A 22318-nucleotide genomic window follows, 5' to 3' on the forward strand; every position below is an offset into this window, starting at 1 on the left:
GTTACGATGTGTTGTTAACACATAGCTGGAACTAGCTGTGCGGATCGTATCATTTTAATTAACCAAGTGTCGTAATATGAGTCAAGCTCCTGTCTTTGTAGTTCAACATCTTTAATCCTTAATCTTCGCTTTGGCACTTGCATGCAGAATCTGGAGCCCCCCCCCCCCCAGCCCTCTAGACCTCCAGTACCCCGGACCTTCCCTGCTTATCTCCTGCAATTCCAGTGATTGAGTCCAACTTTCTGATTTTGATCTTCTGTATCTCAGATTCAGTTCATATACTGGTTCAGCTAAGAATTGATTTGCTCTGTTCTTAATAAAATGCATGTGAACATTTAACCATAAAGCCATCCAGGATGACTATCTCAAGCAATAATCTTAGAGAACAGATGTTCTGGTTTTGGGTTTCTAGGGTTGGGTTTGGTTCCGTTTCTCAGTCTTTGTGCTTGCTGCAGCTACTGGGTTTAATTTGAGTAATAAGGAAAGGATTTCTGCTACCATAAACCCAACTTCTGGTCCTTCACCTCCTTTCCAGCCTTTACAGGGACACTCTTAAGTTCTTAATTATTGGTTTGTGGAAGTTTTAAAACTGTAGCTATCAGACCAGAAAAACTAGAATACACTTTGGTCTCGACTCCATGTTTAGAACCTATATAAATAAACTTGATAATAACAATCAACAATCAGAAAATAGTGGATGAATAATCTAAGTTCATCTCTTTTGGGCCCATCGTAAAATCAGAAATCTAACACCCCCCCAATAAAATCAGAAGATGGACTTTAGAAAAATCAGCTTCTTCCCTGGAGGCAAAAAATAATCTTTGAAAATCTACTTTTAATTATTTTGCATGAAGAGACATATACGATAAGTTAGCTGGGTACTTTGTTGTTATTCTTGTTTGATTTGTCTTGTGGCCACAATGGGTGGCACTCAGAGGTTATTTCTGGCTATCCATACAGGGATAAATTCTGATGGGCTTGGGAAATCATACATGGTGTGGGGATTAAACTATGGTAACTACATTCAAGGCAAGTGCCCTACCTGATACTACCTCTATGACCCCTAGGATGGTTTTTGTTCATTGGAGAGTGATGTACTAGTACCTAAAGTTACATACTCTATGACTTGGCCCTTGACTTCCCACCATTCCCACATCTGACAGCATCTTTTTCTCTGACAATTTTCTTTACCACACCTTCCTGCTCTGTTCAATAATAGCTCTAGCCCCATCCACACAGGATATACCGTATTTTCTGGCGTATAAGATGACTTTTAAAACAAAAAAAAGTCAACCAAAAATCGAGGGTCGTCTTATATGCCAAGTATATCCCGAAAATGGTTCAATATGCCGCTAACCAAAAATTGTCTGAATATTGCCACAGAACGAATTTTCCAACTCGATCCTGCACCAATCACTGCCAGGCTGCTCGGACCGCCTCTCTGACTCAGCCAATCCAAGCAGGCTTTTGATGCATGCAAATTAGACAATGTTCTGTACCGAATCTACACTGTCAAAAGCCTGCTCAGGTCAGCCGGAGTCAGAGAGGAAGTCTATGACAGTAGAACCTTTGAACCTTTGCTTGTTGTGATTGGCTCACTGTGGTACATACAATTGCAGCACAGGAACGTTCTGTCAGATACAGCGAATATAGGCCTAAACCTATGTCTTAAATGCAAAATTAGGGGGTCGTCTTATACGACGGAAAATACGGTAGTTCTCAAGTTTCTCATTAAAATCCATTTTCTTTTTTATTTTTTTATCACTCAACATTTTCCTATAAGATTTTTACAGATGGAACATTTGAAAGCAGTCAACAAAAAAGTGAATGTTGGCTGTTTATCAGGCTATACCTTTTCATCTTAATCAAACCAGGTTGCCATGGGCAATCAGAATTCTCCCAGCTACCAGAAAATGTGGCTGCTAGGAAGGTTGTATTTCCAGTTGGAGAATATTTTTAATGCCTTTGGACATACAAATCAAAAAGAAAGTAGTGAGAGAAAGTAATTTAACACCAGCTTTCCCTCACGCTATGTGGCAAAGTCAAGTCAACTGTCGGCGATGTTGCCGTAATTTTAATTAATATGGGAAGCAAAACCTATGGCAGCCCAATATCGAAGTCACAAATTCAAACTCGCACAGTCACCACTGACTGCTTCCTGATGATGATCTGTGCTAAGCAGCCTCCCTTTCTCTGTAATGTGTGAAGAGTTTAAACTTTCTTACAGCAGGAGTGGAGATTTGAGGAGGTAAGACACACTGTTTTCGCTTCCAGCTCCATCAAAGGTGAGTCCATGTATCTCTCTACTCTTCTATCTCACTTGGTATCTGCAGGGATGCTGAATCCTGCAGGTCAACTTCATATAATACCAAGTGAGCCTTCTAGACCCTGGAGCCAGACGTGAGAAGTCAGAGCTGATGAGGAATTAAGGAACTTGTCTCAAGCTGTCACCCAGATCTGGAGCATTTTCTTTCTTTGTTTCTTTCTTTGTTTCTTTGTTTGTTTCTTTCTTTGTTTCTTTGTTTCTTTCTTTGTTTCTTTGTTTCTTTGTTTCTTTCTTTCTTTGTTTCTTTCTTTGTTTCTTTGTTTCTTTGTTTCTTTCTTTCTTTCTTTCTTTCTTTCTTTCTTTGTTTCTTTGTTTCTTTCTCTCTCTCTCTCTTTCTTTCTTTCTTTCTTTCTTCTTTCTTTCTTTTCTTTCTTTCTTCTTTCTTTCTTTCTTTTCTTTCTTTCTTTCTTTCTTTCTTTCTTCTTTTCTTCCTTTTTCTTTCTTTTTCTTTCTTTCTTCCTTTCTCTTTCTCTTCATTTTCTTCTTTTTATTTCTTTCTTCTTCCATTCTCCTTTCCTTCTTTCTTTATTTCTTCTTCCTTTTTCTTACCTTCATTCTTTTTCTTTCTTTCCTTTCTTTTTTCTCTTTCTCTTTATTTTTATTTCTTCTTTCATTTTTCTTTTCTTCTTTATATTATCTTTCTTCCTTCCTTCTTTATATCTTCTTTCTTCATTCCTTCCTTCTTTCTTTTCTTCCTTCTCTCTTCTTTCTTTTTCTTTCCTTCCTTCTCTTTCTTTCTTTTTTGTTTGCTTTTTTTTTGGGGGGGGGGTTCACACCCGGCATTGCTCAGGGGTTACTCCTGACTCTATGGTCAGAAATTACTCCTGGCAGACATGGGAGACCAATATGAGATGCCAAGATTCAAACCACTTGGATGGGCTGCATGCAAGGCAAATGCTCTACTGCTGTGCTATCTCTCTGGCCCCGTTTTGGAGCATTTCTAAACTAGGATCCCAGGTGTGCTCTTTGGGACAGATATAACTCTACATTGGAATTGCCTGATCTTTCCTTTGTTCTGGAATATATCCTAATGAGTCTCCTGGGACCCTGAAAACATAGTTGGGCAAAAAGGTGTCACCACTGTTTCAAACTCCTAAGTTCTTTTTCCACCTCTAGAGTGGCACAAGGGTATATGTATGATGGTGGAAAATATGCTGAATTGACATAGATTATTACACAAATTATACTGGCTTTTGTGTCACCAGAGAAAAACATCTGTAGTGCCAGGGGTAGAATTCGCATGGGCCACATCTAAGGAAAATGCCCTGCTCACTGTACTATAGCTATGGACACACATACACAGAGACACACACAGGTGTGTGTGTGTGTGTGTGTGTGTGTGTGTGTGTACTCTTTGTTAGATATACTTGGTAATATTGTGATCACTTATTCTTGTTTTAAGAACACATCTAGAATTCTGCATATTTTTCACGTAGGACTAACCCAGTGACCCCATTTACTCTCTATAATTTCAAATAATCTCTTAACCAGACTCTCGTGGTTGTCTCTGTCTGCTCGGTGCCTCTTCTAGATTTACCCGTTGAGACACTTTTAGCCCCCACAATCCAGAACCCCCCTCCCCATATTTCAGAAGTTGATCACCTCAATCTAAATTTCCTTTTCAAAATGTTGCCTTTCAGCATATGCTACTTAAAAGACAAAACAGTTACCTCATTTTCTATTGATAGAAAACTTCTAAATGCTAAATTATTTAGGGTAAGATTTGTGTCTGAAGCCAGGAATCCCTCTCTGATGTAAAGACTGGTTCTAAACCATAGTAGTTGGAGCTGCTGTTCTACTGTTGAAGCAGAAACAGGAAATCAATGCTAAAATCCAGGAATGGCCATGGCAACAGTACCTGATATGGAACACAAGGAGAAACCTTAGTCCCTTCTTTGGAGAAGACAGAAATCACTGTCATTTGCCACTGATCATATTAGAAAGTATGTGTGAAGATCAGCACAAGCGTGAAATCAAATAGCCAAAAACACCTTTTGGACATGTAACAATAGTAGAAGTAGGAAGTCATAACAGCATGCGATAGCATCATCATTATTACCATTATAACAATTACAACCATTATACCATGGCTAGTATCATCACCACCACCACCACCCTCAGCACCACTGTTCCCATTAATATCTCTGTCACCACCACTCCAGTATCATCACCACCCATCCCAGTATCATCATTAACTTCATCACCATTTCCATTATTCTCACCATTATTGCTAGTATCAGCACTATTACCAGTACCATCATCTTCATCCTATCATCGTCACTAGTAGAATCAATATCATCTTCATTGCCACCATCACTATTCTCATTATTATTATCAATCTTCATCACAACCATTGTCACCCATCACCATCATTGCCATAACTAATCACCGTCAACTAATCACCTCTCTCTTCATTACCCCACTAATTACCATCACTACCGCATCATCATACTTTGATAAAGCCAAGTATTTTCCCAAGGTCTTTCATTGTAATAGCTCATTGAATCCTTAGAATCACCCTGAATATGGAAGTTCTTGTGAAAATAATCAATATATATTAGATGACTTGTCCAAGCTGCAGTGACCAGAGCATGTAATGCAGGCAATGTGTCTAGAATCCTGATCTAAATTATAGCTGCTTTATTAGAGTACTCAAATTATCATTGGCAGGGCTTTACTAGTGTTTGATAAGCAGTAGTGATGCTAAGATCTGAATGCAGGCAACTCTACTGTAGACTCTCAAAGCAATATGAGGACATGGGGAAAAACAGAATCCTTTCTGGATGGGAGATAAAGGAGAAGACAACTTGCAAATATTTGGTGATTACTTGTTGTGTGCCAAGCCCTGTGTTTGGCATTGAGATAAAAGGAGTAAACAAGTCCTTAACAGTTAGAAACCAGCTACTGTAGGTGGAGCATAGAGATGTATTTGAGCACATGTGTAAGATGATATCCAGCAATCAGTCCCAAACAAAGGTGTTCCTCACCTTTCTCTTTCCTGTAAAGCTCTCTTTTGGTATGTAAAAGCCCACCTGGGTTACTTGATCTTTCCCCTCCTGCTTTTGGGAATTGCTTAGAATAAAGAATGGACAGTTCTGGCTTTGGGCTCAGGCAGAGAAGGTATGAGGCAAAAGGCCACAGACGCCATGTTCATTCTTTCCTGACTGCTTAGTGTATTATTTCTCTGCTACTACTTTGCTTCTTCAGACCTGTCCACCTAAGGGGTTAGAAACATAACATGTGAGGTAATCTCACAACTCGTGGATTTTTAATTTTACACATAGGAGGGCTTAGAACTCAGGCTGAGGTGAGGCAGGAAATCTTAAAAGAAAAATGATCTCACTAACAGTGAAGATGAAAAAGGCTAATGCATGGAAAGGACTATGGAACAAGCAATGAGTTTACATCACAGAGCTGGAAAATGAAGGGATTTAACCAGGCAGAGAAGTGGATTAGAATTGGAGGGGGTGGGTGGGATAAAGTAAGGAATTGGAGAAGAGGCTATAAATGAGATGACCATTCAGAACTGGTATCCTTAGAAGTGCTTTAAAGGGCAAAACCTTTTCTTGAGTCCTAAAAATGGAATCTGATATATAAAAAAATTTCCCCAAAATTATCAAATGAGGAAAAATTAAGCTCCAGGTTTCTTTTTCTGAATTTTTCCTTTTTTTTTTTCCTCTAATCTATGAGGGTTTAAAAAAAAAAAAAGAAGGCAATGTCTTTTGACTGTATCAATTTTCCTAAGCAATTCTCTTTTTCCTCCCTGCTCCTCCACATTAGAAATAAAATGTATTCCAAATCATATTGGATTCGTTCAAAACTGCATCTTCAGAAGAAGGCAGACAGCAAGCCCTCCCCCCTGGCAGATAATATTCACCGTCTCGGACTTGTCTGTAATCAGATGTGGTAGCTTAGATTCTCTTGATTCCAAACAGAGCCAGGAAGCAATTGCTCAGACAATTTCACATTGATAGCAGGTCATTTTAATCCTTTCTGAGCATGAACGTAACAAGGGGCTTGCTATCTTCATTATTTTTAATTATTCTTTAGGGCTCTCCCTACCTCCCCCTTTTCCAGGAAGGTATGGATAGCAATTGGCAGCTATAATCTTTTCATGTCATGGACCAGAGAAAACTTTCGCTTAATAGTGACATCACCGAGCTGCATACCTTAAGTAATAAAATTTGTTGGCAAAACTCTTTATCTTAACCAGGGAGGGAAAAAGGAGAGGGAAAGAGGGAGAAAAGGTACCTCTTTTGATAGGAGGTCACTTTCCTCTATCACATGCTGTCTGTGCTGTTCTGAACAGCTGACAGTTTCTGTTAATTTACTTCCACTCCCCAGTTTAACTTCCCATATGGAAAGCTGGAGTGATTTTTGAATAACAGTAAGTCAGATCTAATGTGGCAGCAACTGGCAACTCTGACATTGAGCTTGGCCATGGCCATTACCCAGGATGCCTCACTTCTCCTTGAGAAGCAATTACAATTTCACAGGCTGGAATTAAAATTCCCTGTAGTATGCAATAGAGCAACTGACACTGTCAAAGTGATTTCAAGCTGCTAATCTCTTGCTGGGGTATGAGTGAAAATAGAGTTCCTCCTCACGGAAGCCGAGGGCTGACAACTCTCAAACTCGGAATCTTTGATAGGTTTTAATTCGCACTAAGGTCAGTCCTGTGGCGCCTCCAACCCAACACAACTTGCTATACCATTGGATTGTGGAAAATGTGTGTTTTTCGTAAAAATTGAGCTGGAGCAGAGTTCAGACAGGGGATGAAAATAAAAATGGGCCCGACTCTTATCAGAACTAAATGAGAAGAGAAAAAAATCTGGGGCTTAGGAGCCCTAACCTAGAGGAGGAAAGAGGGAGTGGAAGTTGGGTTGACGACCCTTTACTGCAGAGTACCTGGCTGTAGCATGAAAGCCCAGAGCATTAGATGTTTCATTAGAGTTCAGGCCTAGACTATTCATTATGTGTTTCTTTTCTTCCTTCCTTTCTCCATCCCTTCCATCTTTCTTTCTTTCCTTCTTTCTTCTACCCATCCTTCCGTCTTCTTCCCTTTTCTTGCTCCTTTTTCCCTTCTTTCTTTTTCTCCATTTCTTTTTTTTCCTTTTTCTCTCCCTTCCTTCCTTCCTTTTCCTTCCTTCTCCTTCCTTTCCATTCCTTTCCTTTCCTTTTCCTTCCTTCTCCTTCCTTCCTTCCTTTCCATTCCTTTTCTTTTTCCTTTCCTTTCCTTTCCTTTCTTTTTCCCCTTTCCTTTTTCCTTCCTTTCCTCCTTTTCCTTTCCTTTTCCCTTTCCTTTCCTTTCCTTTTTCCTTTCCTTTCCTTTTTTCTTTCCTTTTTCCTTTCCTTTCCTTTCCTTTTTCCTTTCCTTTCCTTTCCATTCCTTTCCTTCCTTTCTTCCCTTCCCTTTCCTTTCCTTTTTTCTTTCCTTTCCCTTCATTTCCTTTCCTTTCCTTTCCTTTCCTTTCCTTCCTTTCCTTTCCTTTCCTTTCCTTTCCTTTCCTTTCCTTTCCATTTTTTTTTCTTTACTCATTCTTATTTTATTTTTGGATCTATGCTTAGGAGTGACCCCTGGCAGTGCTCAAGAAACTATATATATAGAACTAAATATATATATTATATATATATAATATATATAATATATATAATATATAATTATATAATATATATAATTATATATATAACTATATATATATAGAACTATATATATATAGAACCAGAATTTCAAACTGGGGTTAGCGTAATGCAAAGTATGTTCTTTAACCTTTTGTACTGTTTCTCCAATCCTATGATGTCATCTTTCACAACCAAATTAAACCCCAGGATTCAACTTTCATCTATGTCACAAAGAACTGGGAATCTCTACATTCCAGGCCGTGGTAGATCAGCTCACAGTGCCCTGCTGTGGAGGATGCTGTGAACTTGTTGTTAGTTATCAGTTCACAGCAAAGCTTTGCCTCATCTTTGCCTGTCAAGCCTCACAAACTGAACGAGAGTCAGGTCCCTTCCAAAGAATCAGTTACTCTTTTTGCTTTTTTCAGGGATATAGTGAAAAGGAACTCTCACCCGATACTGATGGAAATGCTCTCTGGTTCAACCACTATGGAAAACAGTGTGGAGATTTCTAAAAAAGTCAGAATAGATTTGCCATATGATCCAACAATTCCACTTCTTGGTATCTACCTCCCACCCAGGACACAAAAACATTCATTCAAAAGGGCATGTGCACACCAGTATTCATTGCAACACTTAGTACCATAGCTAGAATATGAAATCAACTTAGGGGTGCAATGACAGATGAGTGGAGGATGTAAGGACTGTGGTGTGTGTGTGTGTGTGTGTGTGTGTGTGTGTGTGTGGTCTATAATACCATGCAGCTACAGAAAGATAAAACTATACAAACTGCTGCCATTTGTATGTAACTGAAGGATCTGACGTTAATCAAAATAAGCCTGAAAATAAAAGACAAAGATCAAGTAATCTCACTCATATGTGGTTTATATCTATGGTATAACAGGATACAAAAATATGAGGGAGATATCAAGGGAGAGAACTTAGGCTATCCTGGTCTCAAGATTACACAACAGGGAAAGAAAGAAACTAGGGTAGGGAGAATTAAGCAGAGACAGATGACGTATAATGGACAAGTATCAGGGACCTCAGAAATATAAGATGTGTAAAGCTCTGTTATATATGTATATCAGAACCAACAGAACAGAAAACATGAGTTCCAAACTACAACAACACAACTTAAATATGTACTGGTTATGGAGGCAGGCTGAGAGGTGAGAGGGAAATTAAAGAATTAGTGTAGGAAATTTGATACTTAAGAAGGGACTGGTGCTGGAACATGTATGCTTGAGACTCAATCATGAGTATTTATTTATTTATTTATTTATTTATGTACCTTTTAAATCACAGTGTGCCTTAATAAGGTTTTTAAAAGTTTGCTCTCTAGCAACCACTTGGGAAACTTAAATGGATCTATTTTAAGAGAACACATTATGTCACAAATGGAAAATTCTAGGTTACCACTTAAATAGGTTAACACTTAAATAGTTTGGAAAAAAGATCAAGTGTTAATTCTAGCCCATGTTACATCAAGACTTGAACTTGAGGCTTAGAGTTTTGGGTTAAAGGAACAGTCACAACAGAAAAAGAGGAGACAACCCAAACTATAACAAGCTAAAGACAAAATAAACCTGTTACACTAGTAGTCAAGGGGGCTAAAGGTGGAGGTATGAAGGCATGCTGAGAACTAGGGTGGATCTAGGTCAACACTGGTGGTAGGAATGGCCCTAATTCACTGTCACTATATATACCTGAAATAAAATTGTGAAAAATATGTAATTCACAATGGTCTCAAAAAATTTAAAGAAAAAAAAAGAAAAAGAGGAGACATACATGATAAAGAAGCTGGCAAGTCTTGCATGCCCCGAATCAAGTCCTTTTCCTCAACTGAGGTCTCTTTCCTCATCTACTACAACTCCCCCTTTGCATTTAGAAACCCCATCAATCTCCCTTGACAGCCTGTTTCATTTCCTGTAGCCACATTCTTGCCACTGGAAATGGGGCAAGAAACCTAAATAATATTGTAAACCAATGGCAGCTCTATAAAGTATTTCACAAAATTAGCTTCAGGGAAGGTTAAATAAATATCTTTTAGATTTTTATCTTCAGAAAGGTAAGATGAATGAATTGATTCCCAAGAATTACCGCATATTAAGGAAAGCTAAAGTAACATTACCCGTTTCAAATTATGTGAAGTAGAAATGGAGAGGAAGGTAAGAAGTTTGTAGCAGAGCAATGAGTCAATCCTTCCAAGTGCTCTTTCATTTTATTCCTTGATCCCTAGCAGGAGTTTCCATTGTAAAATAATTCCATATATTTCTTTTGTTTGGGGAGATATCCAGAGGTTCTCAAGGTCTACTTCCTGCTTGGTGCTCAAGGGGTGCTTCCTGGCTTTATTTGGGGGAAACTATGAAGTGCCAGAGATGAGACCCAGGCCTCCTGCATGTCAAGCATGTGCTCCAGATCAGTGAACTATTTCCCTGGCTCTTCCTTTCCTTTCTGAAGAACAAATATGCATTTCCAGAAAGATAGTTATATAGACTGTCACCCAACCCAGGTTCAACCCCCAGCATCATATGGCCTCCAGAGCTCTGCCCTGGAAACTTCCAAATTTCAGAATGGCTCTATGGAATCTGAGCAACACCACATATTTGGGTCCTAGAATTGAGCCTTCTTTGAGGTTCATTGAGAAATGCTGATAATGGCCCCAAGGTCCCCTAAGTACCAAAAAAAAGTAGTTATTTATTCTTGAACCTTGGTGATAGCACAGTAGTACCCATTTTACTTCTGAATTTCATGGTGGTCTTGAGGCTTTATTAAAACAGCCAGAGAAAGGTTGAAATTAAACCAGTTTTGGCTTCCTGTCCTTCTTCCCAAAAGTTCAGTTCTGTGACACGGACATGAAAGCTGTTGAGTTATGCCCTGGGTGTGCTTTACTCTGTAGAATTTTGTAGAAGAATATTATGAAACAAATATTTATTCTGCAACTATCAAATAAAACTCTGATTTTAACATCTTAATTTCATCTTTAATTTTTTTTGTGTTTTTTAAATGTCCTCTGAGCTCCTGTCTTGTTTTAAAAAAAAAAAAAAAAACAAACAAGACATGTTTTAGCTGCATTTTAAAAACTATTTAATGAAAAAAATCTACAGTCAAAAGCTCAAAACTGGAACTTAATACATTAATATCCACTAGCAGGAAATTAAAAAATGATTTCATGTTCATGAATTAGAAAAATACCATTATCAATATGACCATCCTATCTAAACCATGGTATAGATTCAATGTATAATGCATCATATATATTCAGCGCAATTCCCATCAAAATTCTAATGACATTCTTTGAGGATTTAGAATAACCTCTCTGGGGCTGGAGAGATAGCATGGAGGTAAGGCCTTTCGTGCAAAAGGTCATCGGTTCGAAACCCGGCATCCCATATAGTCCCCCGAGCCTGCCAGGAGTGATTTCTGAGTGTGTGTGTGTGTTTGGGTGTGACCCAAAAACAAAAAAGGAAAAAAAATAGAATAATCCCTCTAAAAACTTGTATGGAATTAAAAGGCTCCCTGAATAGCAAAAGACATTTTGATGAAAAAAAAAGATAATGGGAAGTTTTATAGTCTTTGGTTTTAAATAACACTGTAAAGCTACGGTAATCAAAACTGAGTGGCACTACCATAAAGATAGATACTCTTAGACTAAAGAAACAGAATTGAGAGCTCAGAGATGACCCTGCAGATTTATGAACAGTTAATATATGACAAAGGATCTGGATGCAAGAAATGGAGCAAAAAAGAAATCTCTTCAAATGATGAATAGCCCTATGCAAAAACAAAAACGTAACTGGATCCATATTTTATGCTATTCATGAAAGATATCTCAGAGTGGATTAGCGACCTTGAGATTATACCATAACCAACAACACAGATTGAGAAAACAGGCAAAACTCTCCAGAATATGGCTCTCAGCATCAACTATAGAGATCTGACTCCATAGAGAAAGACAGTGGTAACAAAAATAAATAAATGGGATTACTTCAAATTAAAAGACTCCTGTAAAGTAAAAGAAAGTCAATCTGAAAGTAAAGAATGGGAGAAAATATTTTATACAATTATTAAGAAACAGCTAATATCCATGACCTACAAGACACTCTGGAAGCTCAACAACATAAAATCTACAAATCCCATCGAAAATGGGGAGAGGAGATGAATAGACACTCTGTGAAAGAATACATTGAGATAGCTAGCAAGCACATGAATAAGCTTTGTTTTCACTTATTATCGGGGAAATGCAAATCAAAATGATAGTAAGGTGTTATCGTGTAACAGTAAAATGGCATATATTAAAACAAGACTGAAAAGAGAGTTGGTGGGGTTATCTGAGTAAAAAGAACCTTTATTTTCAACTAATGAAAATGTCTCTCTTGAAAACACTATGGAAATTTTTTTCTAAAGAGAAAGAATAGAACTCTCACGTGGCCCAATGATTCCACTTCTTGACATCGATACTCAAAGCACAAAAACATTAATTAAAAAGATATATACACTCTCCAATGTACATTGCAATGCTGAGCACAATAGCCAAGATATGGAGACAATCCAGATGAGTAAATAAAGAGGTTGTGCATTATTTACATAATGGAATATTACACAGTCATAAAAAGATAAAATCCAGGCAATTCACTGCAAACTTGCATGTATATTAAAAAAATATATCAGAGAGCTGGAGAGATAGCACAGCGGTAGGGCATTTGCCATAGGTAGGGCATAGCCGATCCAGGACAAATGGTGGTTCAAATCCCGGCATCCATATGGTCCCCCATACTTGCCAGGAGTGATTTCTGAGTGCAGAGCCAGGAGTACCCTCTGAGTGCTGCCTGGTGTGACCAAAAACAAACAAACAAACAAACAAACAAACAGAAAAGAAATAACTCGGAGGGAGAAGGACAGATGTTGGATAATATCACTCATCTGTGAAACAGTGAGACAAAACAAGGGAATAGATAACATCAAAAATTAAAAACTTTTGGTATTGGATTACTTAATTGATAAGCAGTAGCAGGAAATGAAAATAGGACTAGAGATGACAGTGTGGCAATAGAGGGGAATCAGGGGCACTTTGATGGTTTGGAGGTGCAATAACTTTGAAATCACTATCATAAACTCAGCAGACCCCTTCAACCCATCTAATTTGGGCATTCAACAATCCACATTCTCAATAGTGCTGTTCACAATATGACCCCCAAGAGTATCCTGGGAGAAACGGTTATTTAAAATAATTTATGCATAAGTATTTATGGTATCAAATGAAAATTACTTAGGGGGCTAGAGTAATAGCGCAACAGTAAGGCACTTGTCTTCCTAACTGCCAACCTGGGATGGAATGGACCCAGGTTTGAGTCCCAGCATCCCAGGAATGATTTCTGAACAAAAAGCCAGGAGTAAGCCCTGAATGATGCTGGGTGTGGCCCAAAACAAAACTAAAACAAAACAAAACAAAAAAAAACAACAAAAAAAAAAACAAGAAAATTATTTAAAAGCTTTTTTTTAAGACAATAAAGGGTCTCTGACTGTAAGCCGAAGTGACCCAGTTAGGACAGTGGATTTGGACCCAGTCACCTTGACTGGGAGAGTAGAGAAACATCTCTGTTCTGTGAAGGAGATTCTGAAAGGTGAAGAATAGGAGAAGAAGAAGAAAGGAGAAAATCACTGAGGTTAAGTAGTAGTAGATGGAAGGTAATCCCTGTATTTATGTTAATATCAGGTGGTGTCTTGGGTCCGTGGATTTGGTGACTACAAAGGAAGAATGCTTTCAGTTTTTCAACTGTGTTTGACTGACTTCATGTTCAGACATTCTCTAGCCTTTGAAAAGGGCTTATTTGTATCAGGGAAGGCTTGTACACTGACACTTATTATCACCCCTACACTCTCGGGCATCTCTAGTTGTTAAGAGGAATAACGGTGTCAGTAATAATCTATAATGTATTAAAATTCTATCTGATTCTGTGGATTTAATTCAATTAAGCCCTCAATAGGATTTTTCCCTAAGTAAAGACTAGACCTTGAGTTAATACAAGCACTTGAAAAGTTTCCCTTAGAGGAATCAAAGAAACTAATGTAGGTAATAGGTTGTGTAGACGTTTATAAAATGTGTTGTCTAGTTATTGGTAGCCATTTGTTACATGCAAATAGCCACTCGTCCTTTACATGGTATAGACCTGGTCTTCACCAAAACTATGCGAGTTTGTGGGGCCGGGAAGGTGGCGCTAGAGTTAAGGTGTCTGCCTTGCAAGCGCTAGCGTAGGACGGACCGCGGTTCGATCCCCCGGTGTCCCATATGGTCCCCCCAAGCCAGGAGCGATTTCTGAGCGCATAGCCAGGAGTAACCCCTGAGCGTCAAACGGGTGTGGCCCAAAAATCAAAAAAAAAAAAAAAAAAAAACTATGCGAGTTTGGATTCAGGACCCCAACTGCCTTTTGAATTCTGCTACCTTGAATTCCACCTTTATCATGCAACATAAAATAAACAGTTTAAAGTGAACCTCAGTATCAATATATCCAACATTTCTATGCAACTGCCACCTTCTATATCCCATATCTTCCCATCATGGCATCAGAAACTGGATACCAACTAAGCACTGACTTTTTGTTTTCTCTTCTCCAAGTCCCTAATAACCTCTTTCTGCTTTGACTATGAATTTGCATACCCAACATGCCTCCTGGAAGTGAAATCATGCAATATATTATTTAACCTTTTGGGTCAGGCTTATTTCACTTTGCATAATGCATGCAATCTACATTGCAGTATATATGTAATCAGGATCAGAACTTTATAAATTATATAGCTGAATAATATTCAATTGCATGTCTATGCCACATCTTGTGATTCAATCATCTATTGAGTGAAACTTTGGATTATTTTTTTACTCTGGGGTGACTAGGGCTCACAGGCATAAATAAGTTTTCTTTGAGTCCTATTTTTAAATATGGGGTGGGGTGCATATATTAGGAGTGGAATTTTATATCACATATTAGTTTTCTAGATTTACTTATTTAAAATAGTAGTCTTTTTTTCCTAGAAGTGTACCTTAGCAAACCACTTCTTTCCGGGCCTCACAAGTGAAACTCAGAACTCAGGGGCCATTCTTGGCAGTAGTTGGGCAACAAAGCAGTTGGGGAGATCTCCAACTCTATGGATGGTGTGGTTCAGGGGCTATATGATGCCAGGATTGAATTTGGGCACACAATTTTGGAATTGCATATCTTATTTGTTTAGACCCTCTACAATTTGCTATAAAAAAATTCCAGATATTGCATTGGAGTGACAGTACGGCTGGTAGATGCTTACCTTGGTTGCACCCAACCCAGACTCCATCACCAACATCATATGGCCGTGACCACTGCCAGGTGTGGTTGAAGAATTGAGGATTGAAATGAAAGCATTTTCATAGGAAAATAAACATGGTTGGGGCCTGAGTGGTATCACCTTGGTAGGCTGTTTGTCTTGCACACAGCTGACCCAGGAAGGACACAGATTTGATCCCTGGCATCCCATATGGTCCCTTGAGCCAGGAGCAATTTCTGAGCACAGAGCTAGCAGTAGCCCCCGAGCGCCACTGGATGTAGCACCCCCCAAATACAAGAAAATGAACATAGTTAAAAAAAAAAGTTTTTTTTTATAATATAATTTTTATTTTGATCATAGTGGTTTACCTGTTGACAATAATATTTTAGTTAAATATTTACATAACATCAGGGGGGATTCCCATCACCAAATTGTCTTCCCTTCACCTCTGTTTTTGTGTATCTCCCATATCCACTTCCCTCACCCCCAGGGCTGCTAGAATATGTGGTCCCCTATGTACCTATCCTACCACATAGTAGTCTTGCATCTGATTGGTCTAGGTGTCTCCCTAATTTCCCCCTCTAACTGGGAGGTAGGCCTAGCTAGTTAAGTTTGCGTGGTTTGGTCTAAAGAAGAGAAAAGTAGTAAACTGGGGTAAAAGTCTAATACTCCAAAAGTGGGCAGAGTCCTTCTAGAGGTTCTCATCCTCGATTTGGGGGGTGATGGAGAAAAAAGAAAATGAAACATTCCGGGGCCGGAGAGATAGCATGGAGGTAAGGCGTTTGCCTTTCATGCAGAAGGTCATCGGTTCGAATCCCGGCTTCCCATATGGTCCCCCGAGCCTGCCAGGAGCGATTTCTGAGTGTGGAGCCAGGAGTAACCCCTGAGAACTGCTGGGTGTGACCCAAAAACCAAAAAAAAAAAAAAAAAAGAAAATGAAACATTCCATCAGTACAAAAAAAAAAAGTAAGTTTTTTAAATAGGTTCCAACATTTTAAGTACCACAGACCTGTTTAACTACTACTCACTTTTAATCATCACCACCTTCCTTTCATTTGAGTTTCATCTCTTTCTTCTTCAACCCTATGCTTCCCTTTTACAGTTTAATGGGACCTTTTCAAAATCATGGAACCAGACAAGTCTAGGTTTGTGTACTAATAAAAATAAGTTATCTTTCATAGCCACTGTAACAAAATGGGCACTCATTCCTTAATATCAGTCAATACACATCAAGATTTAAGTTCCCAGAAAGTCTCCAAGTTACCATCTCTCCTTTGACTTGCAGGAATCAGGATCCAAGCAAAATCCAATGTATTTGATTCTGTTTATATAGAATGTGAATTTTCAGTGTGTCTTAATCACTTTTCCTTTCATCTTTGTTATTGACAGGAAAAAATAAACAGGTAGGAGGGTATTTTATGCAATGTTTACTCCAATTTTATCTTATGTTTCATATTTGTTTTTGTTTGGGGGCCACACCCAGCTGCTCACAGGAATAACTCCTGGCTCTGCACTCATGAGTCATTCCTAGCCAGCTATAGGGAATAAATAAAATGCTGGTGATCAAATCTGGGTTCAGTCCTCCTCCTTCCCTTTTAAGCATCGCACTATGACATCTGGTTCAATCCTGTGCAAGACAAGCTTCTTATCTATATCACTCCACAATCTCCATTTTAAAAGAGACTCATTTCTTCCTTGTAAGTTATGTCCTCTATTTGTGGGGTGGGTAGCACACTCTTTTGTGTTCAGGGTTTATTCCTGACTGCACTTAGGGACCATTCCTGGTGAAATTCAGGGGACCATATGTGCTGCCATGGATTGAACCCAGGTCTACTGTGTGCAAGGTTAGTGCCTTACCCAATCTTACCCTATTTCTCCAACTATTTGTCTCCTTTTATTTCTTCTGCTAATGTAAACATTTTGTTTCTGTGATAGTGATATGGGTCATTTCTGTAGCTGTCACTCTCAAGTTTTCATCCCCACTCCAAGTATCACTTTAAATACTATTTTATTTCCATTTTATTTACTTGGGGGGGTGGCTAGGATGTCAAACTTAGAAATGCTCAGGCTTTCTCTTGGCCCGGTGGTCATGAATAACTTTGGGCAATGCTCAGGGTTCCAATAAGCTGCTGGGGATGCAACTAGGGTTGGCTGCATACAAGGCAAACACCCTACTCACTGGAAAAAATCTCTCTGGCCCCTTGGAGATAATATTTTCAAAATGCTTACTCTTGGGGCCAGTGTCCCTTACTTTTCCTTGCCCTAAGAAGAGATTGGTTAAGAGAGTCTGGGTTGTGGCCCAGAAATCTGCATCTAATTCCAGATCCATGGGCAGTTTAGAAATATTTGATTCTTATCACAAGGAAGCAGCCCCTGATTAGGACAATGGCATTCTGCCAGCTCTGTGCTATCAAACACCTCTCTTCTACTGGTTGAGATCCTAAAAGGTGTTACTGAGGCCCTGTAGAGAAGATAGGAACAAATATGCCCCCTTTTCAAACTAACCAACTTTGGCCAATCCCAGCAGGGTGAATCCTGATGCTGCAGGAACCAGATTCTTGACTGTAGCATGAAAGTCCTCCAAAAAAAGAATGAGAGGACCATAAATAGTCTACATTTAAGGAACAGAATTTGAGCTTTATTGCCTAAAAGCTGAAGTATGCACACAAATGATTTGGAATTTGTTGACTTAAGTCATTTTTCAATCAGTCCCAGCATGGGGCTTATAAATGCCAACTTCATTGTTGTTGTTGTTTTTTTACTCTAATCCAGTCTGTTTATTTATTTATTTATTTATTTATTTATTTATTTATTTATTTATTTATTTATTTATTTTTGCTCCAATAGTCGTTCTAACTATGGCCGTTGGGAGCCTTTTCTGTCAGCTCCTATGACATACCTCTTTTGATATAAACCCAGTTAAGTGATGGGGGTTGTATGTTTCCTTCTGTATGATGACTTTCCAGTACTATCAGATATGTCAAGCTCATCTCTGTATTTGGTATCCCAGTGTTGAATTAGTCACTTGTACCAGGAGTCCTGATTCCTTTTTATTAGAGATGGTGCTAGAAATAAAGATCTGAGTGCTGGAAATATGCTCAATGTGGTTGAGTATCATGACTTGGGCACATTCTTCCCAGGCACTAAGTACATATTTGTTTGTTTTTTAAACTTTTTGAACACAGGTGGTTTCTTATCGGCAGGGATCTCAAACTCATGGCCCGTGGGCCGCAAATGGCCCTCCATAATATTTTGTGGCCCTGCCCTAGAGGAATCTTTTTTTATTTTGTTTTTAGTTGTTTGGGTCACACCCCTCAATGTTCAAGGCTTACTACTGACTTTGCACTCAAGGATCTCCCCAACTTTGTCTCCTGTGGCCCCCAGGTAAATTGAGTTTGAGACCCTTGCTTACAGGAATCTTTGTAAAAATTCATAGGGACAGGGTGTTTTTTTTTGTTTGTTTAGAAGTCCATTCTCAATAAAAAGAAGTAGGGACATATGCTTTGTATGCTGGGGCCTCAGCTTTTATCCCTAGCACCACATGGCCCCACAAGCATTGCCACAAATGGAGGTCAAGCACTATGCTAGGAGTGATAGCTGAGTGCCATTAAGTAAGCCCTGAAAGCTAAAATTTTAGAAAATTTTATTCATCTGGTGCCAGATCAATAGTACAGCAGGGAGGGTGCTTGCATTACAAGTATTTGATCTCCAGCACCATATATGGTACCCCATGCCCTACCAGGAGTATCTTGAGACCCAGGAGGAAGCCCTGAGCACTGCTGAATGGACACTTCCCCCAAAATGTGTGCTTTTATGCTGATGTCTTCAATTCTGACTATGAATATGTTTATGTTTCTAGCCTCTTCTTGCTTCTCTATAAATTCTCCCTCTACCAGTGATGAACCTGGCTCCTGTCACCTGTTCTTTTTAAATTAATTGTTCATTTCTGGCCTGTGTGTCTAGCAGTGGAAGATTGTTAACCTTCATCACTGAAGGACACCTCTTGGGGTTAGTTTCTGTGGTGAGAATTAGACAGACACCACTCATTTCCAGAGGGAATTAGACATGTGTGTCCAAATGGCTCCAACTCCCACTTCGTACATTTGGGATTCATTCATCTTTTTTTTTTTTTTTTTTGCTATAGTTTATATCTCATCCTGATTTTTTTCACCTTTTTGATTAAAAAAACAAACAAACAAATACCTTGCATGCATTAAAGCTTAATCTTCGTGTTATGTCTTTTTTTGGGGGGAGGGCGTTTTAGTCACACCCAGCTGTGCTAAGGGGTTACTCCTGGCTCTATGCTCAGAAATCACTTCTGGTGCTCACTTCGGCAACACATGTACTAAAATTGGAACGATACAGAGAAGATTAGCATGGCCCCTGCGCAAGGATGACATGCAAATTTGTGAAGCGTTCCATATTTAAAAAAAAGAAAAGAAAAAAGAAAGAAATCACTCCTGGCAGGCTCGGGGACCATATGGGATGCCGGGATTTGAACCACCGTCCTTTTGCATGCAAGACAAAGGCCCTATCTCCATGCTATCTCTCCGGCCCCTTTGTTATGTCTTTTTTGATGGATTTGACAAATGCTTACTGTCTGTTAGTCACTATTACAATCTAGGACAAAATTATTTTACCTTCCTAAGAAATCTCTGGGTTTCACCTATGCAGTCCTGTCTCTCCTATTCTGAATCACTGGCAACCACTGAGCTACTAGTTGAGTTATCATCTTGTTAGCTTCATCTTCTTAAATGTTACGTAATTGAAATAATAGATGGCATAAGCTTTTCAGAATATGGGTTCCCTCATTTCACAACATGCTTGTACAATCCATTCACTTGTGAGTGCTTGATAGCTGATTTTCTCTTATCACTGAGTAAAATTCTATTTTATAGCTACTTCAAAGTTTATCTATTCTCCTATTAAAGAGTGGCTTCCGGGTTTTACTAATTATATACGAAGCTGAGATCAACTTGTGATATGGTTTTTTGGGGGGAAGGACTTAAATTTCCAACTCACTTAGATACCTAGCAAGGAGCACAATTACTGGAATGTATGTAGGTTAAGAATATGTTGAGGGCTGGAGCAATAGCACAGTGGGTAGGGTGTTTGCCTTGCACCTGAGTTCTATCTCTGCATCCCTTTGTACCACCTGGTACAATGAATGATTCCTGAGCACTGCCAGGTGTGGTCCAAAAACCATAAATAGAATATATCAAGTTTTAGAAGAAATGGTCAAATTGTCTTCCAGTGTGACTGTACCATGTGGTGTCCTCGTCAGAAGTGAGAGACAGAGAGAGTAAGAGAGATCGAAACAGTAAGGGAGAGTGTGGAGAGTTTCTGATGCTTCATATCCTCACCAGCAGATAGAGTTGAGCAGGGTTTTGGGGGGATGAAGGGAGGTTAGTCATTCCAGGAGTTGTCTGCTAGCAAGTCATTGCTGCCTTTCTTTCAAAAAGAGAGAAATGACATAGAATTAGTTTCTCATCAAATACACAGTAATTCTCGAACTCTGGAAACTGATTCCATGCGAATGAGCTCCTATCATCCTCGTCTCAGACCCCAGTCACCCCCAGGGAAGAATGCTTTTATTGCAAAGAAACACACAGGCATTGAACATGGGTTGTTTCTGTTTAATATCAAAATGTAACAAAATCTATGAAGACTTTTCCATTTGAATTTAATATTTTACATTTTAAATGTTTCATTTAATACATCTACTTGAGATGCCAAGATTTAAGATACTGTTTAGGGGAGGGCTTCACGAATACAACATTCCAACACCACAGCCCCCAGCCGCATCTGATTGCTACTCTCCTAGCTCTGTCCTCGACCCAGATAAGCTCAGTTTTAGCTTCTGTTGCCTTTGAGCATTTGTTATTTTCTTATGATATCTCTTGATAGACCACACAGGAAAGACACATTCTGTGTCTGGCCAACTTCATTTAGCGTGATACTCTCCAGATCCATCCACATAATGGTAAATTGTGTGTGTGTGTGTGTGTGTGTTTTGTTGCTGTTGTTTTGTCTTATAGCCACATTGTCTGTATATAAACCATAGTTTTTTTTTTATTCAGTTATTAGTTCTTGGATACTTGGATGTTTCCAGATTTTTGGCTACTGTGAGTAGTGCTTCAATAAACTCAGGAGTGCCAATATCTTTTCTGAATAGTGTTTTGGGAACCTAGAGATAGAAATCAAGAAGAGAATTGGTGAGTGATAAAGTTTGAGATTCTTAATTTTTTGAGAAATGTTCCTATTGTTAATAGGAAGGTATTTTATCATCAAGTATCAAAGTATCAAATATTGAAGTATATCAATTATCAAATATCAAATCAGATGATTATTTTTCCCCATCCCCACATCAGATGATTATTAGCTATCAACTAAAATAAGAAACCATCATTATTAACTTATTACTAACAGTTAATAATCATATCAATATTATTCTATTATAAGTAATACATGTATTGATTAATACAATATACTCATTATGGTATATTATATACAAACATTAATGACATATGGCTAACATTTCCTTTTATTATATTAATAATAGTAAATGTCATTAATAATTATCAATTTTGTTAATCATATAAAACATATTGTCTATTATTAATGATAATTATCTGTGTTGTTTATAATCAGTAACATTATTCATAATAATAATATTACTAACATCACCAAATTATGTTAATATTATTGGTAATATAATGTTTTTATTTATATTAATTTATTATTATTATTATTAAATGGCATTATAGGTCACTCCAGACACATAGGGGCCTCTCTTTAGCCTGTAAAGATTACAGTTTTCATGACAAGTTTTTCTTTCTTTTTTTGGGTTTTTGAGTCACACCCTGCAGTGCTTAGGATTTACTCCTCTCTCTGCAATCAGAAATCGCTCCTGGCAGGCTTGGGGGACCATATGGGATGCCGGGATTTGAACCACCATCCTTCTGCATGCAAAACAAACGCCCCACCTCCATGTTATCTCTCCGGCCCCTCATGACAAGTCTTACCTGCTCTAATGACCCCATTGTGAAAGACACTCCTGGGAACCATGCTGAT

The 22318-nt window shown here is 38.6% G+C and overlaps 1 non-coding gene across 1 annotated transcript; it reads left to right on the forward strand.

Moving 5' to 3' along the window:
• The first annotated feature begins 19565 nt into the window (after window positions 1-19565).
• Window positions 19566-19672, forward strand: LOC125996674 (U6 spliceosomal RNA). The gene has a single exon (XR_007491355.1). It is a non-coding gene; the product is annotated as a U6 spliceosomal RNA (small nuclear RNA).
• Window positions 19673-22318: the final 2646 nt, after the last annotated feature.

Source organism: Suncus etruscus, chromosome 18, assembly GCF_024139225.1.
Source record: "Suncus etruscus isolate mSunEtr1 chromosome 18, mSunEtr1.pri.cur, whole genome shotgun sequence".
Lineage (NCBI taxonomy): Eukaryota > Metazoa > Chordata > Mammalia > Eulipotyphla > Soricidae > Suncus > Suncus etruscus.